Source organism: Rhinolophus hipposideros (genome assembly GCF_964194185.1).
Source record: "Rhinolophus hipposideros genome assembly, chromosome: 17".
Lineage (NCBI taxonomy): Eukaryota > Metazoa > Chordata > Mammalia > Chiroptera > Rhinolophidae > Rhinolophus > Rhinolophus hipposideros.
The window spans coordinates 46,683,562-46,711,203 of NC_138063.1; the positions used below are offsets into that span (position 1 = coordinate 46,683,562).

Genomic DNA, 27,642 nt, shown 5'->3' on the forward strand with positions numbered 1-27,642 from the left:
AGAAGTTGCTGTACCAGAAACAATGTGTGACATGGTGCATTGTCATGATGGAGGATGAAGTGAAGACTCCCACGAAAGAGGACTTCCAGAACTGCTTCAGAAAGTGGCAGAATGATAAGTGTGTTTGAAGCAAAGAGGAGCATTTTGAGGGGAAATAATGGCAATGTGTCTTTTACTGTAATGTTTTGGTTTTTATTTTAATTTAAACATTCACAGTATCTTTTGATCACACTTCATATATATGGTACATAATACTTGATAGTGATAATAAAGGACAATGTTACCTGTTTATGTATTTACTATACAATGCTCTTTATTGTTATTTTATAGTGTATTCTTTCTATTTACAAAAAATTTTGCTATGTAACAGTATGCCGTGTTAAATGAACAGCAGCCTCATACATCTCATGTTTACCAAGTCTCTTGATCGCATCATTTTCTCTTGTGCTTGATTTAATCTCGTATTTTCTGATACAGTAACATGCTGTACAGGCTTGTAGCCTAGGAGCATTAGGCTATGCCACATAACCTAGGTGAGCAGTAGCCTATGGCGTCTAGGTTTGTGTAAGTGCACTTTATGATGTCCACACAACGACAAAATCACCTAATGAGATATTTTCAGAATGTATCCCCCTGGTTAAGCAGTATAAGATTGCATTGCTAAAAGAAAAATTGATCACAAAAAATAAAATCACTATTTTTTCTCTTTTAGTAACTTATATGGGTTAATTCTTTTCAAACAAACTACAATTTATGCATAACTTGCAAAAACGAAATTTTGGGGGGGAATAAACCCCAAGTTAACCCAATTAACCCTTATATAATTTTGGGGGGAAAATCCATAAATTAAATTGCATTTGGTCACTCCATGACTATGAGCTCTTCTTTGCCCCAGCTTTACTAGGCATAATTTCATCAGTTTACCATAACACTTCCCACTAATCCAAGAGTTTCAAACACTTTTTTTTTTTAAAGTTAGTAAATAGATGCTGATAAGAAACCAAAAGGAGTTACAGAATGGTTATCTATGGTCATACAGCAACATTTGGATTAAGTGGATTAAATTAGTCCAAAAATTTAAAACTTGCTGATACTTTGAGCCGCAATTCAGTCAGACGTTAATAGGCCAAATCAGTCACATATTCTTTGTTTGCTCAGCACCCTTTCACAATAATATACAATTCATGAAGCTTGTCTTATTTGTAATAAATTTAGGCATTCAAAACTGAGACCAACCAACCTGAGACCAAACTTGTGCTCTTCTTCTAAAGCAAATAGTTTTCAGACTATTGTTTTACCTATGACAGTCCCTAAGGTCAATTTGATTCAACATTATAGTAAAAGTAAAAACAGTGGGATAATGTTATTCTACTCTCTTTACTTTAGGCCTTGGGCATCGTACTCGTCTGTATCCACCATGAGGATGGGGCTCCTGACTTATCATCTCCCCCTAGCGCTGAGCACAACTAGTACATAATGGAATCACAATATGTACCTATGCAAAGGTATAGGCAGAATAAGAAGTAACAGATACAATTCTTTAGATTAGATTAAACTATGACTTAAGAATTGAATTTACCACACTAAGTGCTTTCTTTAAACGGCAAATCTTTACTTCCAGTTAATATTTAAGACTATCCATATATGAGGCCCAACATATAACTATATAACTGTTTATAACTACAAAAACTGTTTTCTTTTCATCAGTTTAAACTCATACTAAATGCTGATAAATGGAAAATTAGCAAACATGGGTGGTTTTAAAGTATAATACACTTATAGTTGATATATCAATATAAAAAGGAAAATCTGTAGATTCTAAAATAAGAAAAAACCTTTCAAAAGAGTATGAAAACCAATTGAAAACACTGAATCATATTTGATCATAGCAAATTTCAAAGAGCTACCTAAAGCCATCACAAGCATAAATAGCACTTGGCATACATAATATCATTATTTCAAATAGTTTTTGTGTGTCAAGGCAATCACCAGCTGTTAATTTCATTGTGCTCTCCTACACAACTTACTAAAATTATTTTTCGGTATATCCAGTGATTACTTTTGGCACATACTCCAGTTCCATAACTTGTTCTCTTCTATCTCGAGAGTTTTCAATCTGATTACATGTTCCATGATGCAAAACCACAATTCCCTTATTGAAATCCAGTTAGAAATAGCTGAATTCTGTGTCCTTCCTCCTTCTGCTTTATGTCATACAGTCCTACACAGTTATAAATGGTTATTTGACTTTCAATGGAAACCTAAGTGATGTATCTTTACCACAATCTCTTTGAATAGGATCTGTACTGTTCCGATGTGAGGAATGAGGCCATTTCTTATGAAGGAATCAATTTAGGAAATATTTGTTTGAGCCAAGACATAATTAGTATCAATGGGAAATTATGTAAGTCAGAAGAATAAATAGTCCATAGTCTTAAAAAGGTAGTCTTATAAAAAAAAGTCAGGCTTATTAGAAGAATGATTCTGAGCACTTGATTAGTAATTCTTGGTTATATTTCTCTCCTTTAATACTAGGTAGAGGTGAAACAAATTTTTTTTCATAGATTCATTAAGTGCTTATTGGACATAAAGCAGTGGCCTGGGATTTTAGGTTTTTGGAACTTGCCATTGTGCATCAGGGCACTACACAATTAATCCATAACTATCCAGAACACACTTAAAATACAATTTTCTTGACAGTAGTTTTCTAGATTTACTTATACATTAGGTTATTTGGGCTCAGAGCCTTCTGATTTCATAAATTCTGACTGTGTCAAGTGAATCAAGGGGAGGCAATGTTTCCTTCCCAACACAATGACCATTCAAAGGTCTGGATATTGTCATGGAACCAATGCATTTTCAGGAGTTCAGAGCACTATTCCCATTACTTTTTATTTATTACACACACACACACAGACACACACACGCAGAGTTCAGACAAGATGGCTGCATTTGCGGATGGTGCTCCCTCCAGATCAGAGCATAGAAGAGAATAAGGAAAGGTGAATGATGTGTTCTTTATTTTGCAACGGCATAGCATTTGCTACCATTCTAATCTTTACAAAAATATCATTGAGTTCAGAATAGCAAAGACCTGGTATATTCCTCTAAGTTAATTATTCTTAGACTCTGAGTTAAATCTTCTCATGCAATTACATTGCTTGAAAAATGTCAAGTATTTACAAAAGCTCTAAAACCTTTAGTCGTTGGCCATGTTTTCCTTCTTGAAGAAAATATGGAGTATATTTTTATTTCAATGAGTTGGATGTAATAAACATATCCTCTTAAAAAATAAACAGAATAAACAGTTCTACAGAAGAAATTACATTGCTTAGGATTTTAAAATGAACTTCATCTTCAATCACTCATTAAACTTCTACATTGTCCTTACAAAGACTGACAATTAAGTTCATGAACCCATCCTAGAAAAAGTGCTACTTAGCTCATTGCTGAATATCACTACAGTCACCTACAAAGTATTCCCCTTGGGAAGCTATGCACCGAAGCTATGCCAGTGCCTAGTCCACCCTTCAAAACAATTTTGGAACTCTTTTTCTGGAATGGTCATCAGAGCTGTTGTCGTATTACCCTGATGTCCTGAATGTCATCAAAATGTCTTCCCTTCAATATTTCCTTTAACTTCAGGTAAATAAGAAGTCATTGGGGGCCAGATTAGGTGAGTAGAGAGGGTGTTCCAAGACAGTTATTTGTTTACTGGTTAAAAACTCCCTCAGAGACAGTGTTGTGTGAGCTGGTGTATTTTTGTGATGCAGGAACTCCTTCAGGACCATTTTTGCACACACCTTTCTCATGCAAAGATTTTTAGTTAAGATTTTCCTAAGTGTTTCTCTATTGATATTTACTTGGTCTGCTATACTTCTTACAGTCAGCCAACAATTTAGACACAATTCAACAAATTTTTGTAATGTTTTCATCAGTTCTGCTGGTTACTGACCATTCTGACCTCTCTTCATCAGTGACATGTTCTCTCCCCTCAGAAAAATGTTTAATCCATTTGGACGCTGCCATTTTATTCATGGCATTATCCCCATAAACTTCGACTAACATGTCCCTGATTTCACTTCCACTTGCCAAGTTTAACAAGAAATTTAATGTTTGTTCATTGCTCTAATTCAAGCTCAGACAGTCTCGCGATGGCACACAAAAACACGCAAAAACAATAATGAATGCCACTCAGCAAGACACCATATGTCAACATGAACACAGCTGTGGGACACTGATATACAAAGGTTCTGAAACCTTACCGAGCTGTTTGTACAGTGCTGCCAATGTAAGCTAAGTGCATAGTGGCAAGTTCACGAACTTTATTGCTAGACCTCATATATTATGACATATACATTATTACTTTCTAATAAAATATATAATCCATACCACTGAGGTAATATACACACAATCATGATTCACTCTGAAAAGGTGCCAAGAAAACATTTTTTAAATAGAACTAGCGGGGGAGCAGAAAACAGGTACAACACTGTTGGTAAGAGTGTAAATTGGTACAGCCTTTGTAAAAGGTAACTTGGCTGTATCAAAATTCAAAGAGCACATATCTTTTGATTAAAAAATTCTACAATCTGGAATCCATCATATGCAAGTATATTTGCATATATACAAAATGTATATGAGAATGTTTATTATTGCATCAAGCATAATTCCTTAACTTTTATTGAGCATGAACTTATAGGATAGCTAAATTAAATTAACATTATGGACTAATATGCAACAGCTCAATGTAGTGAAGTAAAGCCACACATATTGATTTAGAAAGATATTAGAGATGCATTGTTAAATGAAACATGTAAGGCTAAGTTACAAAACAATGTATCCAGGATGATCTCCTTTATATAAAAACTAAATCTTTCTCTCTCTCTCTCTCTCTCTCTCTCTCTCTCTCTCTCTCTCTCTCTCTCTCTCCTTCCTTCCTTCCTTCCTTCCTTCCTTCCTTCCTTCCTTCCTTCCTTCCTTCTTTCTTTCTTTCTTTCTGTCTTTTCTTTCATCTGTCTATCTATCTATCTTTCTATCTATCTATCTGAAAAAAAGTTTGTAAGTATGGTTATGTATAGGAAAAACAGGAGAATGGGGAAGGGTGTGTAAGCAGGAGGCCAGGAAAGAGGTAATAAGACTTTCACATTTTTCATTTTATATTTCACATTTAGTTTTGTATTATTTGATTATTTTACAATGAATATTTTACAAATTGCAGGGAGAGGTAATCCTATAGTATTGGTAAGTTTAGTCTTATACCTTAAGACAAAGTCACTTTCTATGAATCTACAGACTGAATTAGAATTAAAAACAAAATCAAAGTTTTAAAAAAAAGCAAAACCCAGCTCCCCATGTGCTGATAAATTTAGTAGGAGGTGAGGCAGCATCCTACACAATATGGCAGCACCTAAGACTTAAGAACTTTAGCTTGCAGCTTAATCTAAACTCATCTTTTTCATATTTATTTCCTACCCTTCTCCAACACCAACCCTCCCTTTCAATAGCTTGGTTGTGTCATAATTCCATAATTACCATACCATTCTTACTATTTATCTCTGAATTTGATGCACTTGAGGTGCCTCTTCAGCCAACGTCCCCCTTGCTGAGAATTCTTTGACAACTACACATCCATAACTTTCCTCCAGAGAAAGTGGGCCTCTGCTACCATAATCACAGCATGTATTCTCCTCTCCTGCATCTCCAGTTTATTGGACTGAGTGTCCACGCATACTTATCATCTAATCAATCAGATCTTCTCTCTTAAGAATTTCATCAAGATCATCATAGGCTCCAAATCTGAATCAATTACTAATTGTTCTTGGAGCTGGAAAACCTCACAGACTCAGGAGCAATGGAAGCCATTGGGGCTACTTGTGTTAATTATTACACAAAGAGAGTAAGTTTTCTGGCACTTAGACAGAAGGAGAACTAGAACGAAATGATGTCAGTGAGAACAAGAGTGAAAAGGAGAAAAGCGGAGGAGAGGGGGACAGACATAGCTGCTTTCCTCCCAAGAGCTTTTTAGTTCCTCCACTGAGAAAACCAAGTATTTCTTCATTTTCTTTGGACTTACTGGATACCAACATAATTTTTAATAAATATTTTCTCTATAGATGGATGGATAAAGAAGATGTGGTATTTATATACAGTGGAATACTACTCAGTCATAAGAAAAGATAAAATACTGCTATTTGCAACAATATGCATGGATCTTCAGATTATCATGCTAAGTGAAATAAATCAGACAGAAAAAGTCAAGAACCATATGACTTCACTCATATGTGGGATATAAAATTGAAAGCAACAAACGAACAAGACAAACAAAAACTCATAGACACAGGTAACAGTTTAGTGGTTGCCAGTGGGTAAGAGGGGGGAGGGTTGGTAGAAGAGGGTAAAAGGGATCAAATATGTGATGACAGAAGATCTGACTTTGGGTGGTGAACACAATGTAATATCTAGATGATGTATTATAGAACCGTACACTTGAAACCTATATAATTTTATTAACCTGTGTCACCCCAATGAATTTATTTTTTTAAAAAAGACAAAAACAGCCAAATATAAACAATATATGATTTATGCATATGTGCATGGTTGGTCAAACCATAAAAAATATTTTTTAGTGAAGTTAATTTGACTGGGTCTTATCTTAGATACTTGATAAAAAATGTTTCTTGGACTGGCCCTATATCAATTTCAAATCTACTCATCTTTCAAGACCCAGCTATTCTTTTTTCTTGAATTTTGATTTATAGCAATTATTCCTTCTGTGAATACAGTACAGTCTGTGCCTCACAATTTTAGCTTAAATGGGAGCAACTTTCATCTGTGACGCAATGACTTTGTGACTTTCTTTAGGGCAGAGGTAAAGTGCTCTATTTCTTCAATAGTTTCGTTATGTTGAGGGATTCTACAAAGCAGAATTTAATGAAGATTGTTGAGGGGATCTCCTGAAATTCTTTAAATCAACTCAGTATGCATTCAAGAAATATGTTAAGTTGTTAAGCTTATGTTCCAAAAATATAACTGAATCTCAACTTAACTGAAATAGGTAATTATGGCATATAATCTAACACTGCAATCTAATAAAAATATTTAAATGAAAGAAGTATCTCTAAAGAGATGTTATATGCTAGAAAATGGTAGCCAATTTTGAAAAAATGGATAAACCTATAGACACTGCTGAAACATCTAGAGTTACTTTAAGTACATGTGACAAACACCAATGTCATGTTCAAAACCCAGATGAAATCTCAATGTAAAGAAAGAATGTGAGTAAAATATTATTCTTGATATGTTGTATTACTTATACACAAATATTCTTCCATGAATAGAATAAATGAGATAGATGAAAATCTTAAGTAAAATTATATTCATGACTATTAAAAGTTGTAATCTAATGGGTAATACAATGCATCACAAATATAGAATCCTTGATAATTTCCCAAATATTATTCATTAGAAAACAAAAGGAATATAGTTAAATTTTGAAAATTATTCTTATAATTTCCACTACAACATAATAAAATAACTACCCCTTCAAAATGACAATAACCTTTAAAAAGTTGCCAATTCAACAAATGCAAGAGGAGAACAAGCATTTTCCCTTGACTGGAGAAAATAAATCTACCAATAGAATAAAAATGGAGGGTAAAAAGTCACAGGAGAAAGAAAATCTGACATATATTAACGTATCTTCTTCTCCATCTTTCTCTCTTTCCCTTACTTTCCCCCAACCACTCGCTCTTTTCATTTACTAAAGATATATGCACAGGTTGATCATACTGCAGACCTGCTCCCACTCCAGGAGGCACACTAAGCTGAGTGTTAAAGGATTATCATCGAGAGTAGAATCTAACCTAGTAGATATCCCCCATGAACTATCTCTTCATCTTTACAAATGTCTGACTTCCTATTTTTCCATCCCATTTAATCTTTGCCATACCATTAATACGTTTTCCAGGATCTCAACTCATTGCTTGTATAGTAGCTTACACATCTCATCTCTGTTCAGACACAACACTGATGCGATGTTTTTGTTTTTGATCCACTATTTTGGCATCAGGACTCAGCCTTTCTTGAGTTATATTCCGGAAGGCAACTTAATGATGCAGTTACCAGTTCAGTTTTACTCTGCGACAAACATACAACTTCCCTCACCACTGACCTAATTAAAACAGATGTTAAGGTGTGAGAGACACCCTAATTTAACATTTAAGAAGCTTTAACCAACAATCTATTCATTTTATCATTCTACAGGGACTATTTTAAATGATTGATATGTGGCTTACTGAAAACTTTCCTTATGTTATAATCAATGTGCTTCTGTTCTCTAAGACCTAGAAGTTTGAGACCTTGGCTGTTCTTACATCTATTGGAGTGGACTAACAATTGTTTTCAGAGATATAGATGGATAGATAGATACATGGTGGAAGATAGATAGATGATAGATAGATAGATAGATAGATAGATAGATAGATAGATAGATAGATAGATAGATAGATGATAGATAGATAGATATAAAACAATGAAAGACCAATCTGATAAATATTCAGAGGTACAATTATATCATAAAAATGATTACAATGATATCCAATTGCTAGAAGCTATAAGGAGTTATTTTGAAAGAGTCCACAGGCATTTTTGATGAATCTTATTTTTCTCTCCAAGTGTTCCAAAGTAATAGTTCATAGAGTAAAGTGAAAGTATCTAGATTAGTGGACTATTATGCCTTTTTATTATTTCATACTTAAAGTCTTCTATAATGTGTTTCTCACATTCTTTCTAACATTCTGTCTTGCTTTTCATTTCATGTTCCAACAGGTTAGAACCAATTAAATAGGAGTCTCCCATTTCCTAGTTCTCTGGCATTTAACCTTCTTCATTCACTAATACAAAATAAAATAAAATAAAATAAAATAAAATAAAATATAAAATAAAATAAATTAAAAATAAAATAAAATAAATAAAATAGAGAACTGGCTGGAGAATCCCTCACACATACAAACCCAATTAAGCCATGTAAACAAAATCTAATCTAGCTTGTTCTGCAACACAAGCAAAACTTAACTGAGGTTGTATTTCTTGTAAATGCCTCTAATAATCATGAACAAAACTTCAATCATTTTCCTAAAATGGTATAAGATAATCCCTTTTAACCAATCCCCTGTCATCATTGTTATCACCAATCATTGTAAAGGTTAAATAAGTTCCACATTTTTGTTTTGTAAGCGGTCCTATAACATTACACTTTTCAGCTTCATTGCATTTTCAGTTTGAAGACTCCCAAATCATGAACTGTTCCATTATGCACAATAAACCTTAATTAAAATTTTAATTGATCTGATGTTATTTTTAACACTAGCATTTGTATGTTCGAATCCTATTTATTCTCTAAAGTCCCACTAAAGCACCACCATTGTTATTAAATCTTTTTTGATTCCGTCACATTAAGCTGGTCTCTTTCTACTCTAAATTTCCAGGGACTTGTACATATCTTTCTAATTGTGCCTATCTCACACAGTGGAATGTAGTTACTGAGTCCACGTTCTACAGTCAGATTCATCTGGATTCCATTTTCCAGTCCACCTCATTAAACTTTAATATATATCTCCTCATTATATATAACATATAACTAACATACATATATAATATATAATATATAAATATATATATATATATATTTACTTGCTAATTCTCAAAAATAGGAATGCTAATTCATTTTTTAAAAGGCTATATGAAACATTTTTTATATTGTTTTATATTTTATGCTATCTCACATGTATACAATTCTCACTTCAGAGTGCTTAAAACATAGCAGAATTTAATGAAGATTGTTGAAGGGGTCTTCTGAAGTTCTTTAAATCAAACACAAATTTGACACTACATTTCAGCAATGTAAAACTAAATAGCAATACATTGAATTATTTCAAGGCTAGAGCAACTAAAAACCTTGGAAACCAAGTAACATTCAAAGGCCTAGCTATATTTTAGTAACAGTATTTAGAATGAACAGAGGGTTCCTGTCTTTATTTTGCCTAATACAGGTAAAATGATTGATCTGCCCACTAACAGAGTTTAGCAAAGAAATCAGAGGTTAATTAGCTTCACTTACTCTTCTTACAAAGGCTAAATGTCCTAAGAATTACAGCATCACCATCCAGATAGTACAAAAGTACAAACAAAACATTACCTGGGGAATAATATTCCAATTGAAAGGTCATCATCTTGAGGTTAGGGGTCAAGATTGCGGAGTAGGTAAATGCTAGGCTTATCCTCTCTCACGACCACTTCAAAATTACAACTAAACTACAAAACAACCATCATTGAAAATCACCTGAAATCTTGCTGAACTGAAGCCCTACAACTAAGGATGGGCAGAAGAAGCCACGTTGAGACTGGTAGAAGAGGCAGAGATGCTGAACAGACTGGTTCCACACTTTCCTGTGACAATTAAAAATTAGGAGGGATATTTCATTGTGGAAGTTCCCCATGAAAGAGCAAGGGGGTCCCAGGGCCACACTAGGCTCCCCAGCCCAGGGTTCCAGTGCCAGGGAGAGAAGTCCCCATAATTTCTGGTTGTGAAAACCAGCAGAGATTGTGACTGAGAGAGACAAAAGTGGCTGTAGTCCCAGGCACTACTTTCAAAGGGACTGCACAAGGACTTACTCACTGATGAAATCACTGGCCCTGAGCTTCGGTGCTGGGGCAGCAGCTGGAGAGATGACACGGATATATGGGGGGAACTGAGCTGTCTGGCTTGAGGACAAGGGCTGGAGGGGCATCTTTCTCCCAGACAGACGAGCTGGTGGAAGCCATTGTTCCTTGGTTGAGCCCTCTCCTACCCACTGTGCAGATGCTGGTGGCTGCCATATTGGATTCTCTATCCAGCTGACTAACACCATTTGTTCACCACGCCATGGTGATTCTGAGACCCTGCCCCATCCAAATTTGGGGCACAGACAAGCCAGGTCCAGTGGTTTTTTCCTACAAACCCTCTGCCTTGGCTCCTGCTGCAGACATTCCTAGGGTCAGGTAATTCTGGCTGAGAAGCCCTAAGCTCAGCATTAGCAGCAGAGAGCCAAGGTTTGCAGCTTGGCCTTGAGAGGCCATTCAAAGCTCAGCACAGGTGGCGGCCATCTGTGGATTGTTTTATGGCTCCTGCCAGATGGCAGGAAGCTGGGAACAGGCGACAGCTGAAGTTGGCCCACAGCGGGTCCCTTCCCAGGTGGCGCTGGGGCTAGCACATCCAGTGGCCAGCTTCAAACACAGCCAGAGTATCACCCAGATGCCTCCAAGGATGACACACCCAAGGGGTGGATTAAGCAGGTACTGAAGCCCTGCTGAGGCAGATCTTACTCTGTAGGGTCAGCTCCTGCATCACAACTCCTCAACTGTAGTCAGAGCCAGTCCTCACAACAAATCAGCCGGAGGGTCAATCCCTCCTATTGTCATGCAAACAGCAACCAAGGCTCAACTACAATAGGAGGGCACACACAAGGGACACACCTGAAGTGCGCAGCTTAGGTGACAAGGAAGATTGTACCACTGAGCCCCACAGCACACCTAGTACAAAAGACCACTCTACTAAGACCGGGAAACATAGCAATCCTACCTAATACATAGAAACAAACACAGGGAGGCAGCCAAAATGGGGAGACAAAGAAACATGTCCCAAATAAAAGAACAGGACAAAGCTCCAGAAAAAGAACTAAACAAAATGGAGACAGACACAAAGTTCAAACCACTGGTTATAAGGGTGCTCAATGATATTAGGGAAAACTTCAACAAAGAGATAGGAAACAGAAACTTTGCAGGCCAGAAGAAATTGGCAGAAAATATTCAAAATGATGAAAAGAAAGGACCTACAACCAAGATTACTCTATCCAGCAAAGCTAATCTTTGAAATCCAAGGATAGAGAACTTCCCAGATAAGAAAAAGCTAAAGGAGTTGATCACCACCAAACCAGTATTACAAGGAACCTTAAAAGGATTTCTATAAGAAGAAAAAAGAAATAAAAAATATGCATAATAAAATGGCAATAAGTACATATCCATCTATAATTACTTCCAATGTAAATGGATTAAATGCCCCAATCAAAAGATGGGATGGCTGAAAGAATAAGAATACAAGACCCTTACATATGCAGCCTACAAGAGACTCACTTATGATGGAAAGACATATAGACTGAAAGTAAAGGGATGGAAAAAATATTTCATGGAAATGGAAACAAACAAACTAACAAACAAACAAAAAGCTAGGGTTGCAACACTTATACCAGACAAAATGGACTTTAAAACAAAAACTATATAACAAGAGACAAAGAAGGACCTAGTAATCCCAGTTCTGGATATTTTTCCAAAGAAACCAAAAACACTACTTCGAGGGGACGTGCTCATACATGTTTATTCCTGCATTATTTACAATAGCCAAGATATGAAGGCAACCTGAATGTGCCTGAATGAATGAGTGAATGAATGAATGAATAAAGAAGAGGTGGTACACATATGCAATAGAATATTACTCAGGCATAAAAAAGAATGAAATGTTACAATCTGTGACCACATGAATGGACCTAGAGGGTACTGTGCTTAGTGTAGTAAGTCAGACAGCAAAAGACAAATGCCGTAAGATTTCACTTATAAGTGGAATTTAAAAACACAATAAACCACCAAACGAAACAGAAACAAACTCATAGATACAGAGAATATTTTAATGGTTGCCAGATGAGTGGGGTATTCAGGAGTGGGTGAAAAAGAGGAAGGGAAAAAGAAGTACAAATTTGTTGTTACATCGTAGTCAAGGGCATGTAAAGTAATGCATAGGGAATGTAATCACTAATATAGTAATAACTATGTATAGTGCCAAGTGAGTAATAGTCAGGGCGATCACTTCGTAAATTATATAAATGTCTAACCACTATGCTGTCCACCTGAAATTAATATAAAATAATATTGAATGTCAACTATAATTTAAAATTTTAAAAGGCGGAAAAGATAAAGGGGAATAAGAGGTTCAAAGTTCCAGGTATAAAACAAATAAGTCTTGGGAATGTTATATACAGCATAGGAAATATAGCCAATAATATTATGATAGCATTGTATGGTGTCAGATGGTTGCTGGACTTAGCATGGTGATCACTTCTTTAGTATAGGGAATATAATCAATAATATGGTAATAACTCTGTATAGTGCCAGGTGTGTACTGTGGAATAACTATGATGTACATCTGGAATTAATGTAATATTGTATGTTAGCTATATTTTAATAATAATCTTTAAAAAAAGAAAGATCATCTTTTGGAGTTTTGACTTTTAAAATTCAACTACTGTGTAAGTATATTTTTACCAAGTAAAATATTATGTGCTTGAACTCAAAAGATTCAATTTATTAATGAGATTTTCATTAGCATTCATTTTCTTTTTCCTCATATAATTAAATTTGAAAATGTAATCCTAATAAAATTAGGATGTAAGATATCTCTCTCTGGTTCAACGGGAGAAGGCTGTGCTAGAAATAACACTAGACCATGAGTTGAGAGACTTGAATTCTACACTGATTAGTCAATAAATTAACTCTGTATGGATTTGTATAAAACTAAGCACACCTCATTCATAAAACAAAAGAAATATATACTTCAAAGGCATGTTTACTCATGAGGATCAAGTGGAATTGTTTTGAGACTGTGCTATGTAGAATACAAAGTGTTCAGATATAATGGATTATTATACTTCCTTTTTTTAAGCCATGTAATGTGACCATGTGGCCTTCTTCAGTAACGAAATGGATAAACCCCATATGTCATGATACTGAAGGGAAGACCCTAAATTCTTGCAGTTTCATTTGAATTTCCACTATTGTACATCTAATCCACAAGTTTGAGAATAAGAGTAAGTGAGATCCTTTCAATGGCTTCCGTCTAATAAATAAAGTAACTCTAGATCAGTTATCTGGAACTTAGTGAATAGGAAAATATTAGTGTAAAATGTCCTTTTACTCTGTTAATAAGATGTGCAAATTTCAAAAAAGCTTCTAATCAGTATGGTAATGCCGTACTGATCAGAAAATGGTAAATTATTTCCTCAAGCAACAAAGCAACTTGCATCCCCCAAAACAGCTTTGGTCAATAGCAATGGGGATTCCTTCTAAAGTGACTACTGATGACAGAATCAAATACATGATTCAATATTGTATCTGACAAATAATGAAAAGTATCTAACCTCTGTAATATCAGCTTTATCTAGGTTTCATGGAGTCACTGAGGATATTTTCAGAGCTAAATTTTCCTTGTGAAGGTAATTGCATACAAAGTATGATTTTTTTTTTAAAATCTCATACTAAGTTAATATATTGAAATTGATTAGAGCAGTGCTTAATAAGTGCTCAAGAAGTTGAGATTATTATTATTATTATGACTGATCTGTTAACTATTTTTGTTTTCCTATAGAACTACTGCAGTCCACCTTGATTACAGAATGGAATGGTAGGGATTAATCAGTTTTCATATACCATGTCTTGTTTATCAAAAGAATTGTATTCCTTCATCTCTGGAAAACAAGTTGAACCTTAACAGCAACAGTGGGGTTTTTGTTTGTCTGTTTGTGTGTTTGTTTTAACATCAGGGCTGCCTCAAGACCAAATACTCTCTATATATCCACTTATACTGAGATAGCTAAAAATATCTTATCATCACTGATCACTTGGACACCCATAAAAAGATAATAATAATAGCCAAATCAAGAAAGACTACCTATTGATGTTTGGAGGTTAGACCACATCATTGTACCAACAGTAGCATCTCAGAACAGTCTTTTTTTTTTTTTTCAGTGTTAGAAAAATAACTAAAACACCTACCCTATTTGCTTGAGTTAGTAAAGAACAAACCAAAAATTTCCATTAACTGACATTTGAAATTAAAATATCTTTGGTGCTTTGCCAGGTCCATCTCATATCTTTGCCCTCAATGTTCTTCAAACCCCCGTTGCTTTTCTCTCCTCTCCCTTTATCTTTGCTGATTCCCAACTCCACTGTGACTGTCATGCCTCCCTGATGCCTGGAACAGCACATCGTTGCCATGGAAATAATCACTTTAAAAAACAATACAATACAATAAAATAAGTAATAATGAAAGCTTAGGCATTTTGTACCCTAGCCAGGGAGGGAGGGAAGAGCCAGAAATAGAACTCAGCCTTACTGACACTAACAATTACTCCTTTGATCTAGCCGTTAGGCCACTAGGTTTCCCTTTTCTTTTTTCACTTTCATTTTTAGATACGTACTCCCAGATGATATCAGGCAGCATGCAAATTTTGAGTTTAAAAAAATGTTAAAGTAATGGTGAGACAATGAAGCTTATGCTATGATTATTTGAGATCATTAAGTAGTATACAACCACCATATTCAGGATAACTTAGCTCTTAAAATGACTTCCTCAGACCCCCAAAAATCTGGCTCAAAGTGATATGAAAAGATATGTATTTTTCATTCTTTTTTAGTTATATTATTATTGAAATACATTAATTTTGTCATTGGTACATAAATTATCAGAAAGTCCCTCTGTTGCTGATCGCATCTGAGAGAGGCAGACTGTTGCTGCAAGGAATAATGTACCATATTATATAAATAAATAAAATAAGTGCTGTGGGAATTAGCATATGGACCTTTAAAAAGCTACAGGGTATCACACAATTGACAGGCTCTTCCAGTAAAAGAAATCTACATATTTAGGGTTCTTGCCACCCAGAGACTTATAAAACAAGATGTATAATAAAAATACACAAATATACATATATAATAAAATGATAAGTAGGTTTATTTTCACATTTTACTTTTATCACTCCAGTTATGAATAATCCTTTATTAATTGTGAAGCACTATAGAATAGTTAGGATAAACATGCCCCTAAATTGACAATAATGTTGTACTGCTGTTCAAATAATTTCTGCAGAGAATATGAAATTTTGTAAGTCTTTAGAGGAAATCACATGAAAGCTTTCCAAGCATAGGAGAGTACAAAGAAATATACAGAATACGAACCACAACTTTAAAAATCTACCCCAAGGATTTATAAAAAGTAATGATGTGGGTTGATGAGGTGTCTTAAAGCTAAGGGTCATTTACTCAAAAATTTTAAGTGCATTTCTGACCAGGGATGGGCTGCGGGGTGATTACAATGATAGCTACGACCTCCTTTGGGAAATGATCAGGAGCTTAAAACCCAATGGACATGGCAAATTACCAAATATAACTACAGTTCATCATGGTTAATGCTACATTACAATATGTAGAAACAAGAGTTACAGTCATCACACATTTTTAAGTTAGCCATGCCTGGATAGGCCAATAGACCTTCCCAAGGTCAAAGACCTGGTTAAGAGTCAAAACAGGTGGTAATGGGAAAATATGAGCAGGAGTCTTCTGAGGTCTTTGTATTAGTAAGAAGGATCACATACACATAGCATTTGTGAGGAAATGGAGTAGCTGGCAGTAAGTATTTCAGAGACCATTAGAAGATGACAATCTGGAAAACCAACACTGTAAGACCTAGAAATGCAATAATGAAAATAAGCATGCATAAAGTAGGGCTATGTTTAGAATAGACGAGGTGCCAGTTTAAAACAAAGGAAATGAGGCAAAGAAAGAAACATAGTGAAGCATCACAACTGCATAATAGGTGTAATTAGTATATAAAATCTGTGGAGCAAGATATGGCAGTTCCACAAAAAGTTAAAAATAGAATTACCATATGATTCAGCAATTCTACTTCTTGTTATATACCCGAAAGAATTCAAAGCAGGGTCTCAGATATTTGTACATCTATGTTCACAGCTGCATTATTCATAATAACTAAAAGGTGGAGGCAACCCAAGTGTCCATCAACAGATAAATGGATAAACAAAATGTGGTACATGCATATAATGTAACATTATCTAGCCTTAAAAAAGAAAGGAAATTTTGGCACATGCTACAAGATGGACAACCCTTGAGGACATTATGCTAAGTGAAATAAGCCAGTCACAAAAGGACAAATACTGTGTGATTCCACTTATATGAGTTACCTGGAGTAGTTAATTCATAGAAACTTAAAATGAACGGTTGTTACCAGAGGCTCACGGGAGGGGGGGAATGAGCAGTTGTTGTTTAATGGGTATATAGAGCATCAGTTTTGCAAGACGAAAAATTCCCGGAGATTGGTTGCACAATTGAATGTACTTAACACTTCTGAACTGTACACTTAAAAATGGATAAGATGGTTGCGTGTAATTTATCGTGATTACAAATTTTTAAAGATCAACTGAATGGTGATAGCAAAAACAGATTAACAGTGGTTTCCTGTGGTTGGCTGAATTAAATGATTGTTGTTTTCTAATCGTAATGTATTTTCCAAAATTACCACAATGGGATGTCTATCTTTTATAATCAAAATGGAAGCTATTAAAATAACCAAGTCCAGACCATCTAATAAATGAAATTTGAATGCATTCCTCTAATATGCCTTCAGAACAACTTAATTATATTATATTCTATATGTCATAAGTCTGCTGGTGGCACACAATGAATGTCTTTAAGACACATATCAATTACTACAACCTGTAATTAATGGTGGATAATTTAAATATTACTAGTAGCCTTCATTATTAAATCTAGAAGTCTGTTTCCTTCATGTTAGTAAGATACTTCTTCAAAATTAATTAATTTTACCAAACTTTTTGAATACTATGTACACATAAGGCACTGTGTTCATTATTACGGTGGTAGAGCTAAATCAGGTAGAGTTTCTGACCTTGAGGAATGTTCTAATGGATTGCATTATTCTTTAAAACATTCTTTAAACTACATTCCATTCCTTATGGATGGAACACATTTCCCCACACCATGTTGGCCAGTGAATCATGAGGAAAAGTGGTGTATGCCACCCTTTTATATAATATTAATTAAAACTTTATTAAATAAAACTTTTATTAATAAGAGTTTATTAAAACTTTATTTTTAGAGCAATTTTGGTTTCATGGCAAAATTGAGGGGAAGGTACAAAGATTTCCCATATGCCTCCACCCCACACACATATATAGGCACCCCCATCCCACCAGTGACCCATTTGTTATAACTGATGAACCTACACTGACCCATCATTATCCCAGTCCATACTTTACATTAGGATTCACACTTGGTGTTGTACATTCTATGGGTTTTGACAGATATGTAGTGATATGTATCCACCATTATGATATCATACAGAATGGTTTCACTGCCCTAAAAATCCCCTGCACTCCACCACGTATTCATCTCTCCCTTTCTTCTCACATCTGGCAACCATTAATCTTTTTTCTGTCTCCATAGTTGTATCGCTTTAGGATGTTATATAATTGGATTAATATGGTATGTAGCCTTTTCAGAATAGCTTCTTTCACTTAGTAATATTTAAGTATCTCCCATGTCTTTTTATGACTTGATAGCTCATTTTTTTAGCACTGAATATTATTAAATTGTCTGGATATACCACAATTTATTTATCCACTCACCTACTGAAGGACATCTTGGTTGTTTCCAAGTTACAGCAATTATGAATAAAGCTGCAATGTGTAGGTGTATATGCCCTTTTCAACAAATCTTTAAGACCACTCTCATGGTTCCTCCATGTTTTCTTTTTTCACTGACCTGTATCTGGAAGTGCTATACCTTGGGCCAGCTCTAAAAGTCTGCACATATCCTGGAAGATAGAAGCTGGGGTGCAGGATTGTAATTATTCCAAAATGGACATTCATCCTAAGCAACATTATTTGTTACAGCAACTAAATATAGCCTATCCCAATAAATCGATAGCTTATGTGTCTATGCCACAAAACAAGTTACTTCCTAGGGAAGATTGTTCCTCCTGTGACCACTTTCTGAAATACAGGTACCTGTTTTTAATAGCACTTGGCAAGAGAGTTCTGTAACTTAGGAAATTTAAATAAGTTCCTTTCCCAACTCTTCTTTCATTCAAGAAAAATGGCCGAGTCCAGTTGCTGAGGATATGCTTTCTTCATCATTGTTGAGCCTTTGGCTAATTGGAATCAGAGTGGGCTTTCTCACACATCTAGGGTCTCAATCCCTTCCTCAATTAAAAGTCTTATTAACCAATTACACCAATCTCTAGAGTTGAGTCATTGGTTATTTTTTTTACAACTTTGAATACTAAGTGATGTTGGCCCCAACCAACATCAGACTGTTACCTATTTTCAGTGACTTCAATGGCACTATTTAATGAAGAGCCCCTTAGCTTGAAGGCAATTGAAGAAACGCCCAAATGGCCTACAGCAGCACCTTTGAATTATGGCTTGCTAGGTAAATGAACTGGTCCTTCCCAGAGTAGCTACCTTCAGAGTTGCTCATTAGAAATATTGGCTCTCATGTGGTGTCATGGTCAAGCAGATCTATACCCTTTGTTAAGCTATGCTCCCAGAAACAGATGTTCTCAAGCTGAACTTCCTTCTGGGGCCAAAGGAATGTCTCAATGTTGCCAGACAGTAGTTCACTGAAATGGAGAAACAGTTTGGCCTTGATCCCACATTTGCGTGTCGCTTAGGTATCTGTCCCTCTTTTTCTAAACTAACAATACATTTAAAAAAGTTTTGTATGGCAAAGGGGATTGACATAGTTGGTTTTATCATTGTTACTAATTTGTTGTTTGTGTATTTGTTAGGGGTTAGAAACTCTTAAGGGGAGAAACTGAACTACTGGTTCATCAGGAAAGACTAATCAGTGGATTTATTCGTTTGGCAAGCGCAGGTCAAGGAAAATGGAGCCTGTTCTCTCTTCAGTCATGTCATACAAAAGGAGGTCTGGTGCCAGCAATTGCCATAAGTAACCCAGATGGGCAGTCCCAAACCTATTTACAGACAAGTGGTAAGTAGCACAACCTGAGATCCATTGACAAAAACGTCCTATTTCACAAGGCATTATGGTATGTTGCTGAAAGAGCTGGACACACCCCAGTAGGCTTACCCACATTCCCTTTGGAAGCTGTATGATCCCTCCACTTATTGCTTGATTGAATCCGTAAAATCAGAGAGCATGAAAATATACCAGAATTGTCTCACTAAAGGTTAACAAGGAACTAGGGGTCTTCAATATAGACCGTATACTAGAGTCTTATTTATTCTGAGACTATAGCCAAGCTTCAGATGTTCCAGGAAGAAAAGGAATTTGCCCTCATGTCATAATATACTTCAAAGTACCGTCCTGAGGACAAGTAATAAAAGAGAATGCTGGTAGATATCTTATCTTGGCTGATCAGCCTGCTTAAATTTTAAAGGCCGATATAAGATAGGAAAGTTTATAACCTAATGATCGCTATAAGATAATCTTACTTAAGCCCATAGATTTAAATATCATCTTTATGTTTTATGATTTCCACATTTATTAATATACCCCCAGGCCAAGTCTCATTTCTGAGTTCCTGCTTCACATTTCAAACTGCTTATTTGGTATTTTAACTTAGGTGTTTCAAGGATATTTTAATCTTAGAATGACCAGAATAAAACACCAGAGTCCTGACCTCCATCTGTTCCCAACTCCAAGCTTCTTTCTCTCAGAATGTGACACCAGTGAGCAACTGTACCAACCAGAAACGTACATGTTGTCATTTCTTCTCTCTCTTCTCATACCTAATCAATTAGCAAGTAATGCCTACTCAATCCCCAAAATGCATAAGGAACTTTTACTTTTCTATAAGCCCTCTGCTACCGCCTTGAATTAGACTTGCATCACCTTTTACTACTTAGATCAGACTCCAAAGTGATTGTCAAACTTCATAGTTGAGGTTTCCTTGAAGTAATAGAAACAATCGTAAGACATAAATTACATTTGTAATTTGCATATTTAAACAATTTTGTTGCTCTTTCTTTTCAAGGATAGAGCAGATTCCCCAGCAGCCGCAGAGATACACATTTTTGGGAAGACCCTGACGGGCAAGACCATCACACTCGAGGTGGTGCCCAGTGACAGTATTGAGAATGTCAAAGCTAAAACCCAAGATAAAGAGGGCATCCCACTTAACCAGCAGCGTCAGGACTTTTGCCGGCAAACAGCTGGAGGATGGCCGCACTCTCTCAGACTAAAATATCCAGAAAGAGTCCACTCTGCACTTGGTGCTTCATCTGCACGAGGGGCGGCGCCATCAAGCCTTCCCTCCACCAGCTCACCCAGAAGTACAACTGCGACAAGATGATCTGCCACCAAGTGGTACGCTTGCCTGCATCCCCATGCTGTCAACTGCCGCAAGAAGTGTGGCCACACCAACAACCTACTCCCCAAGTAGAAGGTCAAATACGACCCCTCCACCACCTCCTCATCCCATAGGGCGGCTTCCTGCCCAAATCCCTTGGCCCTGGCGCCTCAATAAAGTTTCCCTTTCATTGACTGGAGCAGTAAAAAACAAACAAACAAACAATTTTGTTGATTGCCCTTTACACTTAAAATCCTAACTTCTTATGGTGACCTTTGAAAACTATATACCTAGACTCCTATTGATTTGTAGATCTGGACTCTTCCATCTTACTTCATGACCCTTTCTCACTACATTTATGCCACAGCAGTTTTCCCCCCATTTCATGAGCATATCGTTTCCCCTAAAATAAGACCTACTTCGAAAATAAGCCCCAGTTAAGATCATCAGCCAGACAGACGCATTTAGTATGTTATGACGGTGTTCCAGAAGAAGATGAAATGACTGTATTTGAATAAATGTAGATTGTTGTACATGAAAAAATAAGACATCCACTGAAAATATGTCCTAATGTGTCTTTTGGAGCAAAAATTAATATAAGACCCGGTCTTATTTTCGGGGAAACACTGTACCAATCTCTTTCCACTCTAGGGCCTTTTCACACATTTGGACATACCTGCAATGAAAAGGATCAATTTTCATGTAATTGATCCTTTATCAACATTTAGATCCCATCTCAAATGCTATTTCCTTAAAGAGGCATTCATTGACCGTTCTATTTAAACTGGCACCCCCTTCCCATTATTCTTTATATCAGTCCAGTTTGTTCACATATTGATGCAATTTATAATTACATTTTTGTCTGTATTTTGTTGTTTTTGTTTGTCTCTTCCTTATGAGCTTTATAAGGATAAGCATAATGTTTTACTCACCCTCGAATCTCTATCCCCCAGCACAACCAGTACATAGAAGGTATGCAATAAATATTTATTGAATAAATAAATACAAAAGTACTTATATGGCTGACTATGGTAATGTGATAAGAAAGTTTCTGCACATGAAAAAAAATTATAGAAAGAAGAAAGCCACAGAATAAGGCCTACTGTGAGCCCCATAACCCTCAAAAAGTATCAATTTACTGGAACATCCATTTACAACATGGATGTTACTGTTGCTAATACATTGTTGAAATTTTAGTATCAATTACCAAATGTCTACTATTCTTTACTCAGGAGGAAACAAGGAGCTATTGACCGCCTGAGATGATAAGAATTTAAAGTTTTTCTTTTTCTCCATTCACTATTTCACTGACTTTTAAAAAACAAAACACTTTCTTTAATGTAAGTATGACAAGATCTAAACAATAAAACAACAACATAAAAAGATGTACTTATAAATGGAAAGATTCTCTTGGAAAAGAATTTGAAGAAAAATAGTCCCCAAAATGGAGAGCCCCCAAATATCTGGCTTCAAATGCTTTTTGAAATAATTAGTTTAATGAATTATCCATGAAAATGTGGTTCCTAAATGAAAAGTTCAGTTTTATTGTTAAAATATCCCTTTCTTTGTAATATAAATTCCTCTCCCAGTAAATGAGATAATTTTAAGCAGGTGGGAAAAAAAATCTGTTTTTAGAAACCAGGATGTTGATGATCAGAGAAATTAATATGGTTCTGATGTCAATAGTGACATTTCAAGATTTCTTTTCTCTTAAAAAAATAAGATTTTTTTTTCTCTTAAAGGATTTCATAAATTGCTTTACGTGGGCTTCAGTTCTCATCTGTTGACAATAGTGTTCAGCTAGAGCAAGTGAACATGAGCTACCCATGGGGAATATCTTCATTAGTTTTAGCTATGCTTAAATATGCCAAGAGTTAGCAGTAGAAATAAAATCTTCCTCAGAATAGTCAGAGAATAGTATTAAATAGAGTCAAAGAAAAAAAGTCTTATTTACTTACAGAGAAATTTCAATGTTAATTTTCCAGTTTCTGATTTTCATTTGAGTTTTAAGCATAACTTTGAAGTGTGCCAACAAAAATACACACGTTGTAAAAGAGATACCATGCTGCATCTAGAATCCCTTATCTAAGCTCACATTTTTCCTATTGACATATAAAATAAAAAGGAGGAAACAATAAAATTCCAAATGAGCACTAACTTTTAAATAATCTTATCTTTTTCCTTTTTATATTGCTGTTACTCTAACAGTAACAAGGAAGCAAGTATTAGCCTCCTGGATCAAAAGAAATCAAGATAAACTTATTTAAATCAAGTACTAAGTTAAAATAAAATTAAGATTTTGTTTCCATTTTTAAATTATTGTTTCTAATGTTTTTCTAAGTGAGAGAACGGTCGTGCGGGGTGTCCGGTGGGGCGGCCTGAGGGGTCTCTGCTCCCACTCCCCACATAAGAACGCAGGACATGGTGAGGCCAAAAAGGAACACCCACGGAGCCATAGGTAGGGAAGTCATACCACTATGGTCTCACTGGAGGCTGGGTTTACACAACGTGCGACCTGCTGTCCGCTTTGCTGCCAACCGACCAACTCTCCTCGACTCTCCTTACTCTCCTTCAGTCTCCTCCTTCACTCTCCTCGGCTCCCCTCCGAAGCCGCAGCAGTTATATCAGTGACCAATGGCTTAATGGCTACAGCTAATGGCCAACCAGCCACAGCTAACGGCCATCCACTATCTGAGCCAGCACCTCTCCACATGAGGCCGAGAGCATGGAAACTGCTTTCTGGGGCTCTGTCCTCACAGAACTCAGTGCATTATCTCCAACCAGATGCTCAGGATTTCTTAACATAGTAAATCTACGGGGCAGAGAGTGGTTACTCTATAAATATCTGCCATTAATTAAGGAGTAGGGATGGAGATAGGGAAGATGAAAACATGCATTATTCTGATAAATGTAGATACATTTTTTGATGGCTGCATGGCATTTTTACCACCTAATTGATTTTTAATACCGCAAGAGTTTATAACAGAAACTGTTTAAGTCAATAATCATTGAGAAAAACTCCCAATCTGTAGGAGAGAGAGGACACTCCATTGCCTCTCCTGAATACCAAAAAGGAACATAACGGCACTTGTAGTCAATAACCCAACTGTGGGGTCAGAGCCCCAGAGAGCAGTTTCCAGGCTCTCAGCCTCACATAGAAAGGTGCTGGCTCAGGTCGTAAATGGTCATCAACTGTGATTGGATGGCCATCAGCTGTGGCTAGTTGGCCATCAGCTATAACAAGTGAGCCACTGGCCACTAATATAACTGCCATGGATACGCTAGCAGTATATGGGGGCTAGCAAGACGATGATGGCTGAGCTAACAAGAGCGGATTGCAGCTAGCAAGGAAGGTTGGTTGGCAGAGAAGTGGACGGCGGGTTGCAGATCGTGTGGCTCTTGCTTCCTGTGTCTCCAACCCAGCCACCCGTGAGATGACTCCCCTACCTATGACTCTATGGGTGTTCCTTTTTGGCCTCGCCATAGCCTGCGTTCTTATGCGGGGAGCAGGACCAGAGACCCCATATGCAACCCTGCATGACTCCCTGCATGACACTAGCTAACATTAAAAGTGTGAGTAGGAATTAACATGTTTCTAAATCCCAGGATAAAGATAAATTCAAGGTCACTTGCACTCAGACCCTAGACCATTGGAAAAATGAGAGAGACTGAAGGAGACTCAGGATCTATGTTTTCTACCCAAGAAACATGCATCCTGCAACAGACATGGTAGGAGATATCCTGAGTTTAACTTAGATATACTAACAGAAATCCCACGCCACAGGTTTCAGGTAAGAAGAGATCATGTGTAATTGGTTGTAAACATGTAAAAGAAGCTGAGTTAGTCTCTTCTAGGTGATTTTTGCCTGTATTGCTGGTTAAGAGAAAATAATAATTTAACACTTGATTCCAAATATGAGGAAAAAGAGTAAAGAAAGGAAGAGAGCAAACTGATAAAGCTTCCACATCCGAAGTCTGCTCTACAAAGAAACACACACAATGCATCTAAAGGTCCATTATCCTCCCTTTGTGAAAGAGGAAGACCACCAGGAAACCTACCAGGGATTTCCATCACTACTACAAGGGCAGGGATAAAAGAAGTCTGCAGAATGACTGTCCTTCATGATTGAGACAGAATTTCTTCAAAATAGTAAAATTAAATGATACTGAGTTATTCTCAGTAACTATGTTCTTCTGCTACTCTGAGGTCCAAGAAATAGTAACCAAAAGCCTTTACCGGGAATGAAAGAACAAGGTGGTTTTCCATCTAGCAAACTATATGGACAGTAGTGTTGATATTGGGTGTCTCTGAGAGAAAGCTAAGTATTTCTCCTTTCCCAAACAATCTGGTTCGTTCACTTGGGAATATAGGGACTCATGCTGGGTTTTGGGGTTGCCAAAAGAGGCCCAATGGGAAGAGCAACAAAGAAAAGCCTCCTACATTTTTCTTGCCATGTAAATCAGAAGGAGGGTAAATCTCCTAGATAGATGAAGATGGCCAATGAGCAGGATGGCAGGGTTTGTGGTTGACTAAATTAAGGGGTCCTAGCTATGTTTTGCTCATGGTTTCTGACACCTATAATGCTTAAGTTTCACTGATTTGCTCGCTGAGCTACCTAGAATATCATCAGTGCAATGCTTCAAAGTGAGGAAATAACTGAAAATAATGGGGGCAAGCTGCCATGGACTTAAGGTAGAGCTGAACGATAATAACATGGGCTCTGGAGCCAGACACACCTGAGTTTGGATCTCATTGCTACTTACTAGTTGTATGACCAAGTCAGGTCATTTAAATCCTCCCAGCCTCTGTGTCAAATGTGTATGGTAAAGTATTCCACCATAGGGTAATTTTGAGAAGGAAATAAATCACTTAAAGTCTTTTAGCATAGTATCTACTGGATAACAAGTGGTTGTAACCATTATTAGTAGTATGGTTACATTCCTCAATAACCACTTCATTAGAAGACTGTATTTCCTTAGTTTGATTTCTTTTTTTAATTTATTGGGATGACAATTGTTAGTAAAGTTACATAGATTTCAGGTGTACAATTCTGTAATACATCATCTATAAATCCCATTGTGTGTTCACCACCCAGAGTCAATTCTCCTTCCATCACCATATATTTGATCCCCTTTACCCTCATCTCCCACCCCCACCCCCCTTACCCTCTGGTAACCACTAGACTATTGTCTGTGTCCATGTTTGATTTCAAAAGGCTGATTTTAGTTCATTGAAATTATTTGATGTCAGAGTCACAGCGGGTATTAATTCTAAGAAAGATCATTTTACTTTTTATTCCCATCCCATCCCTCCCCTTTAGCAACCATCAGCTTGTTTTCTATATCTAGGGGTCTGTTTCTGTTTTGTTTTGTTCATACATTTATTTATTTTTTTTAGATTCCACATATAAGTGAGAACATATGGTATTTGTCTTTCTCTGTCTGACTTATTTCATTCAGCATAATACCCTCTAGGTCCATCCATGTTATAACAAATGCCAAGATTTCATTCTTTTATATTACGGCATAATATTCCATTGTATATACACATATGAGGTATGACAAGTTTGCGACACTCTTACAACGATATTGCTATCCATTTTTGATATCAAAGGGATCATTCATTATGAATTTGTACCAACTGGACAAACAGTTAACTAAGTTTACTATCTGGAAGTGCTGAAAAGGCTGCATAAAAAAGTTAAATGAAAACGACCTGTACTTTTTGAAAATTCATGGCTTTTGCATCACAACAATGTACCTGTTCACATGGCACTGTCTGTGAGGCAGTTTTTAGCCAGTAAACAAATAACTGTATTGGAACACCCTCCCTACTCTCCTGATCTACCACCCAATGACTGTTTTCTTTATCCAAAGATAAAGGAAATATTGAGAGGAAGACATTTTGATGGCATTCAGGGTATCAAGAGTAATACAATGACAGCTCTGATGGCCACTCCAGAAAAAGAGTTCCAAAATTGCTTTGGGTGGACTAGGCACTGGCGTCAGTGCATAGCTTCCCAAGGGGAGGACTTTGAAGGTGACTGTAGTGATATTCAGCAAGGAGGTAGGTAGCACTTTTTCTAGGATGAGTTCACGAACTTAATTGTCAGTCCTCGTATATATACACCACATCTTCTTTGTCCATTCATCTATTAGGTTCACCTATTAGGTCCATTCATCTAGGTTGTTTCCAAATCTTGGCTATTACTAGTAATGCACCAATGAACATAGGGGTGCATATATCTATTCAAAATAGTGTTTTTGTTTTCTTTCGATAAATACCCAGAAGTGGAATTACTGAATCCTATGGCAGCTCTATTTTTAATTTTTTGAGGAATCTCCATACTGTTTTATGTAGTAGCTACACTACAGCCCCACCAAGAATGTACAAGACATTCTGACAGGTGTGAGGTGGTATCTCATTG

At 36.3% G+C, this 27,642-nt stretch overlaps 1 protein-coding gene and 1 pseudogene across 5 annotated transcripts in view; one reads left to right on the top strand and one right to left on the bottom strand.

Annotated features, from left to right (window-relative positions):
* DLGAP1 (DLG associated protein 1) overlaps positions 1–27,642 on the bottom strand; it is a gene marked incomplete at its 5' end in the record, with an annotated part of 855,165 nt that overhangs the window by 760,366 nt on the left and 67,157 nt on the right. The gene's annotated exons all lie outside the window — the stretch shown is intronic.
* LOC308509860 (ubiquitin-ribosomal protein eL40 fusion protein-like) lies at positions 19,861–21,307 on the top strand (annotated as a pseudogene). The gene is made up of 2 exons: positions 19,861–19,893; positions 20,900–21,307. The product of its transcript is annotated as a ubiquitin-ribosomal protein eL40 fusion protein-like (transcript).